Source organism: Rhodnius prolixus, unplaced genomic scaffold (genome assembly GCF_049639745.1).
Source record: "Rhodnius prolixus isolate KJV_2025 unplaced genomic scaffold, Rpr scaffold_1, whole genome shotgun sequence".
Taxonomy (NCBI): domain Eukaryota; kingdom Metazoa; phylum Arthropoda; class Insecta; order Hemiptera; family Reduviidae; genus Rhodnius; species Rhodnius prolixus.
In genome coordinates, this window is record NW_027411581.1 from 4,984,646 (window position 1) to 5,002,753 (window position 18,108).

The 18,108-nt window shown below is 36.9% G+C and overlaps 1 protein-coding gene across 11 annotated transcripts in view; it reads right to left on the reverse strand.

Annotated features, from left to right (window-relative positions):
• LOC141453012 (CLK4-associating serine/arginine rich protein-like) overlaps nucleotides 1-18,108 on the reverse strand; it is a 185,383-nt gene that overhangs the window by 7,650 nt on the left and 159,625 nt on the right. For 9 of the 11 annotated variants that reach the window (XM_074126489.1, XM_074126024.1, XM_074126183.1 and 6 more), the window contains 2 exons: nucleotides 6,085-6,245; nucleotides 4,634-5,002 (listed from right to left, as the gene is read on the reverse strand). The gene's annotated coding sequence lies outside the window, so the exon portion shown is untranslated. The remainder of the gene's footprint in view (nucleotides 1-4,633; nucleotides 5,003-6,084; nucleotides 6,246-18,108) is intronic. The other 2 variants (XM_074125945.1, XM_074125861.1) reach the window with 2 other exon arrangements.

Sequence of the window (18,108 nt, forward strand, 5' to 3'; positions counted from 1 at the left end):
CTTCCAAGATCATTGACTGCCTGATCTCTTGCTGTAAAACTGCTTAACTATAGACTTCTTAAGTGCTTGGCCAGTAGAGGTAGATTGGAGGTATTACAATCGACTGGCAGACTAGAAGCGCTGTATCCATAATAAACAATCCCCCCCTTGTTACATGTTAATACGATCAAGTATAGTGTATGATTCCCTCTCTCTCCCTGGAAAGCACCAGAGTTTGCTCACTAAATACAGGTTGGCAAATTATGCCAGGCTTTATCCTATAATCAGATTATTATTAATAGGGAAGACTCTGGCCATTATCCTAGAATATCAGCCTTACATCCTCTCCTTCATTAATTGTCGCCGATTAATAATTAAATTCTCTCCATTGTGTTGGTATTAGGTTCTACTAACCCTCGTGAGAGAAAGCAGCGCGAATTGCCTAATTAGGTTCCGGTTTTTCTAACCGGAAATACAAGTTTTGAGATATTTGGTACACCGGAACATGAAAAAATGCCTTTAAAAATAAGTCTGTGTACACGCAGCACAATTCAATAACGGAAAAAAGATCTGTCATTTGGTTTAGAACATAGATATCCACATTGAAACCCGAACTCCACTTCTAGCCACAAGAAGCTAAGAGTTTCTGCAGAGATATTGGTATACCAACGTGTAAGCAATGACCCAGGGAAAACATGTGGGTCCTGCTTAGATAGTTTAGGTCTGTAACGTCCGGTTAGGGATTTGATTTGCTAAGTTGCAGTCAGGTCTTCTAGAAGGTCTCCCAATCTTAAGTATTAAGTTACAGCTTAATCAAAGTTTATCTAAATGAAAAATTCAAGATACAAGATTTTGTTACAGAACCAAATACTTTAATCGGCATGTTTTTTACCGTCTGCCGGAGTTTGAAACGTATATTATCTGCACAATTAAGAAAACATAGTTGTGAATAATAGATGTATATAAAAATTAAAACAATTTTAAAAATTTGACATAAAAAAAATAAATAAATAAAGCAAAGTAATGCCTATTTTTTCAGGTAGGCTTTACCTCCAACAACCAAATCAGGTGTCGTGGACGGAGGCGACTAGCAAACATACTTTACTTGTAAATTTCTCATATTAACCATTAAAGGTATAGACTGGGAATATAGCCTAGTACCGCAATACATCTTAGCATTGCGGGTCTAGCCTCTAACCGCTTGGCTATCCTGGCGTCTAAACCGAATAATAACAATACTTCTTCTTAAAATCAGAGGAGGGAAGAAACCCTAAAGAAGAATTAAGAAAATAAAGTGTAATGAAATGTAATTTTAAATACATAAAAGACATTTAAAAGCATTATTAGGTAAATTAATTATCAATAATAGATTATATAAATACAAATACGTATTCCTCTCAGACGACTATAAAATCAAAACAACAGGCTCATTGAGGAATTTTCCTCTAAACATACAAGATTCAGTAGCATAATGGATCAGTTGGAGCCAATCTATACCATTCATGGAATCTACAAATCTTTCTCCAAGATAGCGAGAGAGCTATCTTTCTCCAAAAACTCCCAAACGAATAGGTGACAGGTTAGGGCAGGCAGCAACAAAGTGGAAATTATATAAGTTGCAGCTTTGCGAGCTTTTTATTAATTTTTGGGATACTTGCTTCATACAAACTTGAACAATTTTCTAAGAAAAAAAAAGAAACCATTTTGAAAACTCAAACAAGAAAATTTGTCACGATTGCAATACTTCCCTTACTTGGTGGAAAACTGCATTAATGCAATTAATTCCTTTTAAGTGCAATAAGAGAAATTAAAGGAAGGAATACTTTGAGCTTTTAATAAACTTTACCGTTTTCTTTTTTGTTCCAACCATCTGATATTGCCTTGGACCTTTTATTCGTTACACAGCCTGGCTCTAAAGCTTTTATCCGCACGTCTTTAGCTTCAGTAAAGCTTGAATCAAACCCACTTTTTTGTTTTTTTCACTTATACCCAAGCTTTTGTTCGCTTGGAAGAAAGAATGACGGATGGTCTTTTCCTTTATCCAAGGAGAGCTTTTGTTTAGAAATAGAACAAGGCTCATTAGTTGCGCGGACCGGAGCCAACTACATCCTGACTAGGTAAGACGTAGAGTAGGGCAAGTAAAAAAAAGGGTAGACTTGGAGCTATTACTGTAAATTATAATTGGTCCTAAAAGTAAATAATGCGCTCTCTTTAGGACTGGTTCTCCCTTCTACTAAGGTATTATGGTATTACCGTTCCACACTGTGGGAGGGAAAGGGGATAGTTTCAAAGGGTAAGTTTGGCTGGCCAGTGGTGGGGATAAAGAGAAGTCAGTAGCGGCTATTATGTAGATTAGTCATAAAGGGGGACGGGTTTTGCGTCCCCTAAGTAGAGCTCTGGAGGTCTCTCTCGGCATAGAAGCTGGAGTTCCAGCGTGTAATGGAGTATAGGCCTTGTTATAGTGCTCACAGTCGAGGGAGGCTGGCTGTGGAGTAGAACTTCTGTATTCACCTTCTCTGTTTAGTCTTTATCTTGGCCAAATCTCTCTCTTTCTCTCTCTAGCTCTCGGCAGTATCCCTCTGGACCAAACTACACCCACTCACTCTGCTCTGACCACAACAACCCTTTCTCGATCGTTAGGACTAGCCTCACTAAAGTTCTGCCCCCTCCTCTAGCTTCAAGAATACCTCCGCCATCTTTCTTCCGCTAACACCCTCTGGTCCTTCCATTGACTCTCACACCCCCCCCTTTTAAAACAAGAGCCAGTTATATCCAGCCTCCCCAACAACACCGCTATTTGGGTATAACAACAGTGCGTAGGTGTTATTTTATATTTGTTTTAATGTTTAACATAACCCAAGTATGTTAGGCTATTTTAAAGGACTATAGTTTCGGTAACTAGGCTTTCTGGACTCCAGTTTGGGACATTCTAGATATTGGGAAGATCATGTGATTGGCCATGAAAATCATTTAAAGCAAAATCAATTAGGAACGTGTACAGAACAATATCAAAAAAATCAATTTTTGTAGATTGTATGAAAAAGTATCAGGTGTAACCACTCTCACGATTTCCTGCAACTACTACCCCCTCAAGGATTGAACTCACAAAGTTTCTTCAAACTCTGATTGTTTCCAGTTATATCCAATTCTTAATCACTTCAGATAGAATCTATCCATTCCCTCTCATAGATCAAATATCTAGTCAAAATGTTCCCTATAAAAGTTGTGGATCTATTATATGTTTGTAATCACTGTAACAAAGTCTAAATAAAATCGTAGGAACACTTTCTGAGAAAAATCTTCAAATTTGGAAAAATTTATGAAGTTAAAATGGAATTTTATGTTAGAAAATTATCTTCAAATTTAGAAAATTCAGCCCAACAGTTGATTCTTATTCTTATGCAGGTGATAAGCCAATGCAATATGCAGTGATTGCACTCCAGATGGAAGCGTAACCACTCCCTTTGTCTAGAAGTGCAGAAGTAACTAATTCTTCAGGACAAATATTTCAAACTAGAGTTAGAGATCTAGAAATTAACAATTAGCCAAACAAGTTCAATTATAATCTTTTGTGCTGTTCTTTAGGAAATCTTAACTTCCGGTTGACTGATAGTACTTTCAGCGAAATTTCAAATTTCAGCTTCTATCAATTTCCAACTACCAAGTTAAGTGTCGTGGACGGAGGCGACTAGCAAACATACTTTATTGCAAAATTTCTCATATTAATCATTAAAGGTATATACTGGGAATATAGCCTAGTACCACAATACATCTTAGCATTGCGGGTCTAGCCTCTAACCGCTCGGCTACCGTGGCGACTAGCAAACATACTTTACTATAAATTTCTCATATTAATCATTAAAGGTATAGACTGTGAATATAGCCTAGTACCACAATACATCTTAGCATTGCGGGCCTAGCCTCTAACCGCTCGGCTACCGTGGCGCCGCTCGCTTTAAAGCAGTTGTGATTACGTTCCTTGTAGCAATGCTAACATTTATTAGAAATTTAAAAATTTTGGCAAAACCTTGAGTAATTACAGTGGGAGAAAGACTTGTAACTGTTCATATCAGAATTTAGTTTTTTTTTTACAGTTAAAGTTGATGATGGAAAGTGGTTTAAAAAGTAAGATTGTGGGAAAACTAATCAACGGCGGCAAGTATGGCTGGTTTTGGACTGTGAGTGCATGCGGTGTACGAGGGGAGACAGAGCAGTACTGCGGAGGGGTAAAAGGGACAGTGGGTAACATTAATGAAGAAGGGAGCCGTGCCGCCCCTGGGACCTTTACCGCCAATATCACGCCCTTAGCCGCCTCCAAATGGAGCTGGCGGTACTCTTGCATATACATACCTCTTCCAGCTTCCCTCTCACTCTGGCTGTACGTACAAGCCAGTGCAGATTAACATTAAAATTAAACTCGCTACTTCTCGCCCAGAGTGCGCTGTTCTGGCGGTCTGGTGGCCACCCTTTCATATACTATACCGTACTTGCCTCCCTCTGCCACCAACTCTAGAAACTTTCTTGCCCCTTGCTTCCAGAGTAAACCCTACTAACTCCAAGTCGCCAGTGTTGTATATGTACTCTCGCCTCCTTTTACTGAAACTTCCTTTACTAACCTTAAGTAACGAATTTAAGAGAAGGGTAGTTTACTTACTTATGTGTAGGGACCAGATAAAACATTCCTTACTGTCCCGCCCTTACAAAATAACTTTGGGTTTCCACCTACACCAAATGGTAGTCCCTTTTGTATCTTCTTGTTTTGTTTTCATTTCAAGATTTAATATGGCCATTGGACGAATGCAACTTACTGCAAATTCCTCTTAAGAATACTTCCTCTTGCAATTTCTAGATGAGTGCACAAATTCTTGCCTTCTATTACAGGTTAATTAACGGAGTTTCTAGTAGAAATAATGACTTCAGCCCACCTTTATTCAGGCTTTCCTTGATCACCTCATCTCCAGGTAGACACAACCCTGGGGTCTCCAGCTAGACTCTCCAAGCAAGATGTAACTTCCTGGACACACTGCAAAACTTATTATTATTAGGCGCTGTGGAGAGGTTCAGGTTCGTAAGTTATCCAAAACAATTCTGGATTATAGAGCAATTCACAGCGAACTTACTGGACCAAAGTCCAGATTAAGCAACAACCCAAAATCCACAGCTGTCAGAACAAAGCAAACAATATCCTTAAGAAGCAGCTCTTACACAGCTGATCTGTTCCAAACAATGATCTTAAAACTGAACATTCACCGCCATGAGATATTTATTTATTGTTCCTTTCCTATCTCACAAACTCCACAAAACGGTACCATGAGCCCATTATGTGGAGGAGGTATCTCCTTAACCAGTGTGCTCAGAGAGGATTCCAGAACAAGGAGAGAGAGTCTGAGAGTCTGCCGTGAAAAACATAGAATCATCTAATTTATCTGCCTAGGACTACCCACTTCTTCAGGCATCTCAGAATCTCTGCGGAAACTTCAGTCTAAAATCAAGAACAACACCCAATAGCCGCTATCCGAATACAATGTACCTAGAATCTGCAGAAATAATATGCATATGAACAAATATTTAGGTTTAGCAAACTTACAGACCAAAGCTCTGGCTGATCCAAGGAGTCGTAACATCCATGCCCAAGATTGGATGGAACAAGAGTGACTATACCGAAAAAGGTGCCTGAGAGGCACTAGGCGTCCCTCAGAGGTTCTTACTATGAAAGTATCCTTTCCTGGATAACTTCCACACCTATGAGCATTTTTCACAGTCCATTGAAACACCAATTTCACACCTTCCAGAGCCTAGGATTCTGGGGTCCCTCATTTCGAAGTCGCAGCGCTGGATAATATTTTGTCGGATGCCAGCTAAATACATAATACCCTGGCTATAATACCAAAAAAGTAATTCAACGAAATTAGAAGCGCTCACTACTGCGTAATTTCTCTAGCTCCCACATTGAGCAGAAAGTCTAGGCATTCTAGTTCATCCAAATCATTGGTCTATCACCGTGAACCATGGAGATATAAATTGATAAATTCAACCTCTAACATAATTAAGAAGGGAATGGCATCAATATTTAAGAAGTAAAGTCTGTAGAATTTTAGAACTTACTTTTAATGGTTTCACTTAGGAGTCCACATCCTTATCAACACAACCATCTACTAATCTTCATCTTGTCAGAGTCTTCATCCGTCGGGTCATGGCTGGCCACTTTTTACAGAACTTTATCTTCCCTTTCTTGTCGAGGTTTATCCCTTTTTTTTCATCTGTTCCTGTTAACATCCAATTTCATATTACAATCTTTTAGTTTGGGTTCTTGACATCCCTACAGGTGTCCAGATCAAACAACAGTGCACTGACTCCTCCAACATAGACACAACATGCAAAAAGCCTTTCCCATATGTGTCAAAGAATTGACGGCAAAAAGGTTACTGGTTTCCCAGTCACTAGTTTCCTAGGCACGTGTGTTTTAGGGCACCTTTTATTTTTAGGCGATGTGTAAATAAGCATTTGCAAAAAAAAAAAAATGCTATCGAACTTAATTATAGTTGCCCCTTAATTACACTCAATAAGAGGGAAATTAGACTCTATGGGGTGGGGGATTTGCTAGCCTTTTCTCACAGACAGCCGGAAGTGCGTAATTAGGCAGTAAACAAAAAAAAAACAGTTAATTTTCCATGCAAAGTTTAAGTAGATTTTGGTCGGATTGAAATTGCTTTTAAAGCAAGGGCCACAGCTGCGGAAATTTACATTCCAGAATTCCTTTTACAATTTAATTCTGAATATATGCTTTACAATTCCGCCACCCAGTTGCGGTCCATAACCGATGGGTTTACACTAAACCCAATCCCATAAATAAAGGGAAGAAGAAAAGCGGAACAGCAACAGCAGGAGAAGGGGAGGTTGTGGTCGAATTGGAAAGGATTTAAGAGAATGAGAGCATAAATTTGTGGAAGGAAAGCTTCCCTCCACTGGGTTTTCAAACTTACTCCCACTACTGGGTTTCTGCTACAAGGGACCAACTTCATATACCCATATAACTGTGGCTGGCTGCAGGAACTTTTCACACCCTTATATCACAAGGCTATAAATATATGTTTGCGAGAGAATTACACTAGAGTTATCTACTCTCACTGACATTAGTAACTAAACACACACACACGAAAATGGTATCAAATTTTAATCACACTAAAAGTGATTAATAATTATGGTCTGCAGATGCCGCCTAGGCGCACAAGAATATCGCCCCTCATAGATATCGCTAATGAATCATTGCCTTCAAGATCAATCTTAGGAACGTAAACCTTAAGATATTGTCTCCCTTGGTAAGTATAAATAGTAGAATTTAAGCTTGATTTCAATTCTTCATTGCAGGCAAGCACGGGCAATCTTGTGGGCCAACACATGATTTTCTGTTCCTTTAAACCTTGAACTTTTAACTTGAAAATCGACAAGAGGAAGTATTTACGATCAGGAGAAGGTGGCAATATTAATGTAAAGTAAAGTAATGCCTATTTTTTTAGGCGGGCTTACGTCCAACTAACAATAGGTGTCGTGGACGGAGGCGACTAGCAAACAAATTTTACTATAAATTTCTCATATAACCATTAAAGGTATAGACTGGGAATATAGCCTAGTACCGCAATACTTCTTAGCTTTGCGGGTCTAGCCTCTAACCGCTCGTTTACCGTGGCGCCTGGCAAACATACTTTACAATAAATTTCTCATATTAACCATTAAAGGTATAGACTGGGAATATAGCCTAGTACCGCAATACATCTTAGCTTTGCGGGTCTAGCATCTAACTGCTCGGCTTTCGTGGCGCCTCTAAGTTTACAAAAAGTAGTATTTACAAATTGGCATGCCTATCTATCAGTCTAAGGAGTGTCAGTATAACTCAAAAAATGTAAAATCGCCGTGAGTTCAAATTTGATATCTGATTTTGGACTTGAATCCGGAAATAAGCTTCTGGACAAAATAAGTCAACCGGAAATGCTTCTTTACTAAATGACAGTTTTTTTTTATTGTAGATTTTCTTTAAACTTGATGAATTTTCACATAATTTTTATGGTTTTCTTTTTTTTACAAATCTAAACAATTTATTAAATCATCAATTAAATGCTAAATATCTTTTTATTATCCATTTTATTTTTCTGAAATAAAGGGAGCAAAATAGCACCAATACGGTGCACTTTGAAAACATCCTGTGTAGAGAAATTAATGGTGTATTGCGTGGGTGATGACTGTTATGGAGGAAGGGGCTACAGTGAGAAAGACAACATTAGAGAGAGAGAGAGTGAATCACATACATACGCGATACAATGGAGGCGGACATGTCTGGCAGGAATTGTGAAAGGGTTCTAGCAGTTAGTGTATGTGGTGTACATTATATAGAAGGCATTGTTGTTGTGTTGTCGTCACGAATAGAGAATGCTCACCAGGGTCCATTGTTTTAAAGTAATGACGTCTTGTTGCCCCACCCCCGCTCTTCTTCTCTCTTTCTCTCACTCTAACTTGGAGGTCCTCTTCTCTGTACGTATGTGGGTGACATCAGATGTGTAGCGCCGAATAGAGCACGCCATTGTGGTCTACCTATTGTTGGGATAGTTGGGATACTCACTAGCCTTCTTGTGCCGACACCATGGAAGCGGGAAGGGGGTAGCCTCTGACCCACCCCCACCCCACTTGGGTACAGCTTATTGTTGTTATCCTAACTACACACTCACTCATCGAACGAACGGACACGAGTGCACCAAAGCTCACAATGTGCTAACCAGTATCCTGGAAGAGCGGTCCGTTCTGGCAGCCATTGTTTCCTGTTAGTCCCACCAAGGATTCCATACCCTCTCTTATACATACGTCCACATTCAGTGACAATAAACGTCCTTACAGATCCTCTCTCTCTCCAGCTCGTTCCATCTCCCTCCAACAGTCAGCAGGGTCTGTCCTATCGAAGTTGATGACTGTATAGTAAACCCAAGAACTACCATAGTAGGAGAATACACATGGTTCCTTGAGTGAGAATGCGAAGAGTGAGTGAGAGATTTGTATACACAATACAACTGTTCCGTAGTCTGTCAGTTCCGATTTTCTCTACCAAACCTTTTGTTCTAGAAATACTGAAGAGAAAATTAAAGGTTGGCCGGGGAGCTAACTGGAGTACCCACACTAGTTCTGTCATTTAGCCTGATGAGACTCTATTTACAGGAGTCCCCCAAAACAAGAACAATTTCCTCCTCAATCTTACCTATTGACCCAGTCAATCAAATCCCTTGTCGAGCACTGTTCCTGTTCTCGTACCCTGTACACTAATCCATGCGCTACTTATCTTAAAGTCATCAACTGACGCCATTTTAAAAACATTTTCAGCAGACTAAATAATAGGAGTCATAAAACTTAATCTTTGCTTAAACCATTTACACGTTTAAACATCACATTTGATTAAATTCTTAAGTGAAACAAAATCTTTTTTATGGAGTAACCAGCGCAGTGAAACGAAAACGATTGGTTCTTCCAGCAGGATAGTGATCCATCCCTTACATCTACATTGACTGGAAGAAACTTATCCAGCTCCATTCATCAGGACGCATTCCTTGAGGTCCCAAATAATGGCTGGAGACTCAATCGGAATTCATATTTTAAGAATAAAGCACTTCTCCACTGTTACTCATTCCAGACGACTGATAACTTCAGAATCATTCTTTCTGCACTCTCGGGAGTTCAAAAACAACTTCTTGGCACATCTGAACTCCGTGAAACTAGACAAAGAATTGGATTGAATGTAATGGAAACAATCTTGATCAATCAATCACCTTTGCAAGCCCCAAGAGAGCTATTATTTCCTGTCTACTTAAAGCTTTGCTCAATTATTAGTATATAATATAATAATAATAAAATGTTAATTCATTCAAAAAATAATACAGCAATATAAAACATAAAAAACAAAACACAAATAATGCATGGATTTTACTCCGTCTGCATGAATTGCAATGAAATTAAAAATTTTAACCAAAAACATAATGTTTAAATTAAAAACCTTAAAATTCTTTTTTAACTACTGTAAAAGTAAATTTTATAACTAACAAATGTAATGTGGTTATTAGTATATAATGTTATGATATAATGTTGTAACACTCATTATATCGGACGCTCAATATATAGGCGCCGCGGTAGCCGAGCGGTTAGGTATTGCGGTACTAGGCTATATTCCCAGTCTACACCTTTAATGGTTAATATGAGAAATTTTGCAGTAAAGTATGTTTGCTAGTCGCCTTCGTCCACGGCACCTAATTTGGTAGTTGGATGTAAAGCCCGCCTGAAAAAATAGGCAATTACTTTACCTTACTTTTACTCAATATATCGGTAAACTTCAGTTCCTTCGGTAGCCAAGAAACAGGTCCGTCCTTTACAGAAAAATGGCAATTTACGAGCGAATCCAACCAATCCCTGTCTCGGAAGTAATCTTAATCCAGTTTCCTTGAACAAAATGTGTCCAATTTAAGTTATAAGTTTGTTTGTAACCACTGAATGAAGTTTAAATGAAGTCGTTTGAGCTGTTTTCCAGGAAATGTTAAAATACTGAAGAATCTTTTCATTGAAGTGGCACTTCCGGTCGACCTATTTTCTTTTTTATTTGGAAATTTAGTTTCACATTTGATTATTATTATTATTATTATTATTATTATTACATATGGCAAGACAATAAAACAGCAATGGCACTTCAGAGAAAAACCTAATCGCCCCTGTGCCTAGAAAATATAGCAAACAACATATGAGCAATTAGCACACCAAGTTAAAGGAAATCGTAAGCACTGTTTGCGAGAAATCTTAAAAACTTATTGATTCAATAAAATGGTGCTTCGCTTGATCGAATCTTGACCAAAATCTTATTGTGGCGTTCTAAGTTACGTAACATGATTGATATTGGTATCTAATCGAAATATCGAAGTTGAACTTTCTGCGATTTTTCATCTTTGAGTAAAGGTGGATACGGACCGACACTCTCACACTGACCATTTCTTGACTACACGATCTCAACACGAATATTTCCGGTAATAAATTAAAACCGGAAATCAACACGATTACTAGTAGCAGAGTAATTGGGGAATGAAAACAAAAAACAAAACAAAAAATGTTATTACTTTAACGAAGCAATAATTGTAGCCAAGCGATAAGTTGCTAATGAAAGTTGTGCTACAAGTTATTGTTGATGTTGTTGTTGTTGTTATTGTAGTTAGTGGGTTAGTTAGTAAGCTGGACCGAGAGAGAGGGCTGGCTGTTCGGCGGGCGCTGATTTGTCAATGCCTGGTAGCAAAAGTTTACTACTAGTTTGCCTTCTGGTGCTGATTGTACCCTAGGCGAAGAGGGTACCCAACCAACGTCTCCTAGAATTGTGTTCACTTCGGCACACACAAAACCTTAGCTAATTATTACCTCGACAAGTAACCACACAGACAAGAGTTTAACATCAACCCACCATGTTCACTTTCGCCATGACAAACTCTACTTACAATACTAAGCACACATTAGCTTTGTCTGTCATGTCCATCTAAACTTGTGCATAGAATAATTTCTGTAATACACAATGCTAGAGAACTTCCAAAATGTCTACCGCCAAAATATTAAAACTGTCCGGTAGGACAGTTGTATAAGGGTTGACCATCAAAAACTGCACGAAAAAGTGTAACGTTGAAAAACACCCAACTTTGACAATTTTTTTCTCTTTTTCTATAAAAGATAAAATTCCCAAATTTTCTTTAAATCTAACTCCAAACCATCCTTTATAACTGTAATTTTTTTGCAACCACCCAGATCTAATAGGTTTTGAGAAAAAAGTTGCTGAAAATGAGCAAAAACGGCTTTTTCAAAAATTGTTGTTGTTCTTGTTCTTGTTGTTCTTCTTCTTCTTCTTGTTGTTGTTACCTTTTTTGTAAACAACGTAGCGCCTAAACGCGCAAACCGATTTTCATGAATGAGGTGTCGTTCGATTCGGAATTTTATGTAGATGTGCCTTTTGGGGGTCTCGGCCCTGTACATCGAATGGGAGAGGAGTTAGCCCCCTTTATGTAAGGCCCCCTCCAAAATTATTATTACTAATTACTCTGTAAATCTTGGCCCGATTTTGATAAAATTTGGTAGGATGATAGGGTTAGGGCTCCCCTACCTAACAATAAAGCGACGATCTGCTCTTACACTTGTTAAGGGGAAGTATAGCAATCGTTTCAAATTATCGACACGTGAACCGATTTTCATGAATGAAGTGTCATTCGAATCGAAATTTTGTACAGATTTGTACTTTAAAAGTCTCGACGCTATGCCTCATAAGGAGGGGAGTTCGCCCCACCCAAATAAGGCCCTTTCTAAAACTATTATTACCAATATTTCTACAAAGCTTAGTCCGATTTTGATAAAATTTAGCACGAAGAAGTGATTAAAGCTCCTCTATGTGGCTGTGAAGTGCTATCATGCTCTTACACCTACTAAGAGGAAGTACTGCAATCGTTAAAATTATCAATGAGTGAACCGATTTACATCAATGAATTGTCGTTCGATTCAAAATCTTTGCCTTTTAGGGAGAAGTACTGTAATCGCAGTTTATTTTTCTTGCTCCTCTTAAAAGGAAGTACTGAAATCGCAGTTTAATTTTGCTATTTACGTACAAATACCTTCCTATTTTATTCAAAACGCTTTCTCAAAAAAATGGTTATTGAGGATGGTTTGGGGACCGCAACTATAATCATTCTTTAAAAAGATCTCTCCAGTGGTAGTTACGGTTCCGATTTAACACCTTATCAGGTTATAATGATAGAATAGCTTATTCCAAATTTTAAAAAATCTGTAAAGCAGACGTAACTTTGCAAATAGACAAAAAGGAAAATCTATCCAAAAGGTACAAAAATCTCCTTAACAAAAACTTACAGTTTTAAAAGTTAAGTATAAGGGTTGATTAAACGCCAAAAGGTACACAAATCAGCAGTTCCCAACATTTCATTAATACTTCATTGATATAATTTAAGTAATTTTACTGCATTAACTTTTCCTTCACATTTTTTAGAATTTATTAGATGTCACAGACCCTTATGCTGGCCAGTACATTCATAATATTTTTTTATTATAATTATGATAAAATGAGTGATGAATTATTCTGAGTAGTCACATATACATGCATGTTAAAGTAGAAAAAAACAAAGTTAGAGTCGGCCACTTTTTAAATTTCAATCACGGAGGATTCAAAACAATATTTCAGTCTTAAATTCGTCTTACCGAAATATTCGTGAGCACAAATAACATACATTTAATAACAAGTAGATTATTCAACAATATTTACTCATTTCTCAATTGTAATTTAATTTAGTCCCCCTAATTTTACTTATGGTAAAATACTGGAATAATTAGCTGTCCTAAAAATATGCATATCTTTATTTTCTTTATTTTATATTACATATATATAACATTGTGGGAAGAACACCTAGATTGAGAATGTAATTGAAGAAAACTATATTATTTGCGATAAAGCCAGATTATTTATTACTTATTATTACAAACGTTTGACTACAACATAAAATAACAATTACTTTAATCAAAGAATGAACTTAAACCAATGATTTTTATTTAAAAATAAAAATAAATGCATAAAATCATTGATGTAAAAAAAGTTTATGAATTTTTTAGCCTCTTATTTTTTTTATATTTTTTATAACGTTTTCTTTTTCACCTGTGATTAATAGTTTGATTATTATAGATAAATAGATATTACAGTCAATCTAAGTTAAATGGTGTGCTACTTGAGTAAATATTTTGTAGACGAAAATGGCCAGCATAAGGGTCTGTGACATCTAATAAATTCTAAAAAATGTGAAGGAAAAGTTAATGCAGTAAAATTACTTAAATTATATCAATGAAGTATTAATGAAATGTTGGGAACTGCTGATTTGTGTACCTTTTGGCGTTTAATCAACCCTTATACTTAACTTTTAAAACTGTAAGTTTTTGTTAAGGTATATATATATATTTATATATTTATAATATATATATATATATTATAAAACAATACTTATTCAATAAATACATTTCCCTAGCTGTCAAACTATTTGGTAGACAATACCTAAAAACCTACAAATCTTCCATCATAACAATACACCTCTCAACTGAACTCTTATTGGAAGGACTGAAATTACCGTTGTAGTGTTTTGTTGGAGGTGACAGTTATTTTTGCTTATAATTTTTGGTGGCTATTTATTTTTTCAAGGTTTTAAGTTGAATCAGTCTGGGCGAATTTACTAACAATGGTCTTACATACTACACTAAGTAAAAGTAAAGTAATTGCCTATTTTTTCAGGCGGGCTTTACGCCCAGCTACCAATTAGGTGTCGTGGACGGAGGCGACTAGCAAACATACTTTACTATAAATTTCTCATATAACCATTAAAGATATAGTCTCGGAATATAGCCTAGTACCGCAATACACCTTAGCTTTGCGGGCCTAGCCTCTAATCGCTCGGCTACCGTGGCGACTTGCAGACATACGTTACTATAAAATTTCTCATATTAACCATTAATGGTATACACTAGGAATATAGCCTAGTACCGCAATACATCTTAGCTTTGCGGGTCTCGCCTCTAACCGCTCGGCTACCGTGGCACTATTCATAGCTTACAAGATTGATGCTAAAGGAAATGTTGAGCACGAAACGTTACAGCGATTCTTCAGCGATATTGTAGTCAACGAAGACGTTTAAAACGAAGCAGAAATTATCTTAAAGATCACCAATCAAAGCTGGCCGGAAACGGTTCTCTCTTGCCTTTCAACTGGTCTAGATTCTTAACCCATTAAATAGGTCATATATAAACAAACTGAACTCGAAACATGGGGCAAACGTTGGAAAAGTAAAAAGTAAAGTAACTGTCTATTTTTTCAGGCGGGCTTTACGTCCAACTAGCAATTAGGTGTCGCGGACGTAGGCGACTAGCAAACGCACTTTACTATAAATTTCTCATATTAACCATTAGAGGTATAGACCGGGAATATTGCCTAGTCCCGCAATACATCTTAGCTTTACAGGTATCGCTCGGCTACCGTAGCGCCTTCGTTGGAAAAGTTAAATTAACGGAAGTAAGAACGCAATCGTTAAAATCCACTCTTTGCCGAGGTACGTGTGCTCCCTTATAATTTCAACATCGTTCCAATCCCAACAGCCTGACGACACAGTTTACTTAAGTATGTACCTCGACAAAATACTCACTGAAAATACCTTATTCCAGTGATAAACGAAAAGAGTTGAATACACGTTTCAGACTGCTTGAATGTGACATGCTGTCACTGTCTGATCTATAAAACAGTTCTACGACCTACTCTAGGATCAACTGGGACCCGCAGAGACTTTACAAGTGAGCCAATTCCAAAAGAATTGAACCCTTGTAAAATTAAAATCTCTTGGAGCTGGTAATACGTACCCAGACTGACCCAATATAATGATCTGTATTGTAAATAGTTTTTTCCCCGTTTCAGGAAGATCCATGAATCTCTCCTGCTTCATTCGAATCCTCTAGTTCTTCAGGTCGCTAGGGTAGGCCCCATCACTAATCCGATCTTTTCCGTCTGGATACAATATCATGGATTGCAAAGCCACTTCTGTTCAAGGAGAGGACAAAAAAATTACATTTTCCACATAATAGTTTTATCTGACAGCGAGAAAATGTTATCGCAATAATGAAAATGTTTTTCCTTCGTGAAAAACTATTACTAGTACTTTCCACTATATACTAAAGAGGTTTTCTTGTAATTAAAACTAAAACTCTTGGAATGTTTAGCCACATCGCTCCAGCTAAGGGTATGTGTGTGAGTGTGTCTCTGTAAGCGGAAGATTGTACAAAGAGATTTCGGCGATGTGCATCCTCATGCACAGAGGACAAACATGGAGATGAGCTCCCACAGTAATGCCCCAACATAACTTCCTGCCCCCCTGTAAAAGAGTTATTTACATGTTTATTTTCTCTACCAAGATGTTTGGTGGCGGGGGGTGAAGGGGCAAACTGCTGTACCCAAAGAGAAGCTACACCCAACTTTGGACATTCCACGGTTGGTGATGATGATGATGATGTCTTATGGACGGCTAGTTGCTGTTGAAAGTTCTACATGCCACAAGTTTCTCTACAAGACTATGAGAAAATGTTAAATTAACATTAGTGCGCCGGCGTAATGGAGTAGGTGGTACCTTTTCTACGTCAACGACTACCACACCACATAAGGACAGATATTGTCACCTCTTCAAATTTTATAAACCAGTAGAATCTTTTTCTCTCACTGCTTTGGCAATTATTATAAATTTACTGTAAATAAAAACGACAAAGTTACAGAAAATTATAAGTAAAGCTCAACTTTATGGTCTGTAAAAAAAAAAAACATTTATGGTCTGAGCCCTTAACGACAGTCGCCCTTAATGATATCGAAGGTCTAACATGAAAATTATTAATTTTCTACATACTAAGTATTTTATTACAAATTTAATTCTATCTAACACTATTGAGATTGTAAAACTTACTTTACTCGGAAGCAACGGTAGTTGGATGTAAAGCCCGCCTGAAAAAATAGGCAATTACTTTACTTTACTACATGGAAAGAATACTTTACAGGGAACCTCTAATCCCATTCTCGTTTTAATATTTGGAATTTTCTTCAAATTTATAATTTTATCGACAAATTTAAAACCTTCTTTATAATACCTTAGATAAAGGACCCTTAAATTAAGCAGAATTGGACATTTTACAGGAATACTTTCTCCCATAATGGGCCTGAATTGAATTTTCCTGAAAACTATTTTCCAAATGAAAGTTTAAAGTTCAAAAGAAAATCTTAGAATCTATTTTCGAGAAAATCTAACAAAAAAATTGGAAAAATCTATTTACTAAAGTGTTATTTCCGGTAAAGAAATTGCGATCGCTAAGTTAAAGTCGAGTCCAATTATATAAGTATAAAGTTTCATCATCCGGCGATTTCTTATTATTAAATATTTAGCAAAGAAATGGACTTTAAGGAATATTTTGAATACATCTCAAAATTCCTAAAATGAATTATCCCCACCCCAAATTATTCAAATTAAAAACTTTTTCTTCTAATACGAAATTTAGAACAAAATTTAAAAAAAAACGAGCTAATTTTCGAGTAATTTTGGAGTTTCCTACTTCCACGAAATTTGATCAAAAAATTTAATTGCCTTTTGTTGCATAAAACACGTAGACTCGTACATTATAATGAAATAGTACTTTAGAGGGATGAATAGTTACCTTTCTTTCAACGGTCTTCTTAATCGAATTGTGTGTAACGAGAATGGAAAGTTCAAAGGAAGTAATTTGAGCTATTGTTAAGAAAACCCCAAAAAGTGAATAACCCACTCGGTAAAGTCGTACTTCCGACCGAGGGATTTCTTCAAACTTGGCATTTTTGCCACCCATTCAACTCTCCTCTAGAATTTGTAGGACACAAAACCGTAAATTATAATCAAATGGAGGCGCCACGATAGCCGTGCGGTTAGAGGCTAGACCCGCAATGCTAAGATGTATTGCGGCACTAGGCTATATTCCCAGTCTAACATATACCTTTAATGGTAAATATGAGAAATTTACTGTAAAGTATATTTGCTAGTCGCCTCCGTCTACGACACCTAATTTGGTAGTTGGAGGTAAAGCCTGCCTGAAAAAATAGCTATTACTCTACTTTACAAACTTTGTCTTATACAGGAAAGCCAGAACACTCCTCTTTCTCAGGCCCTTAATTGATTTTTCTTAGAATTTTTTTTTTTAAATGAAAATCGTAGAAACCGCTTATGCCCAATAATTTACAGAAAATAGATGGAGCCATTTTTAAGAAAATTCTGATCTAGTAAAAATTTTATTTCCGATAGTGGTTGCCGTCGATCCGAATAAATACGATAAATACGTATAATGTTTTATCATCCTGCGAAAAAACAAAAATCCAAAACGCACAAAACCCCAAAACGGATATTTTCTTTGAAAATTAAAACAGGAAAGATTTGTATGAGTTATGAAAAAGAAAAAAACAAACCTTAAAAGATTTAAAAACCAAACTTACCTTGGGACAAAGAAACAAAATGGAATAATCGGTTTGAGGAAGTGCGT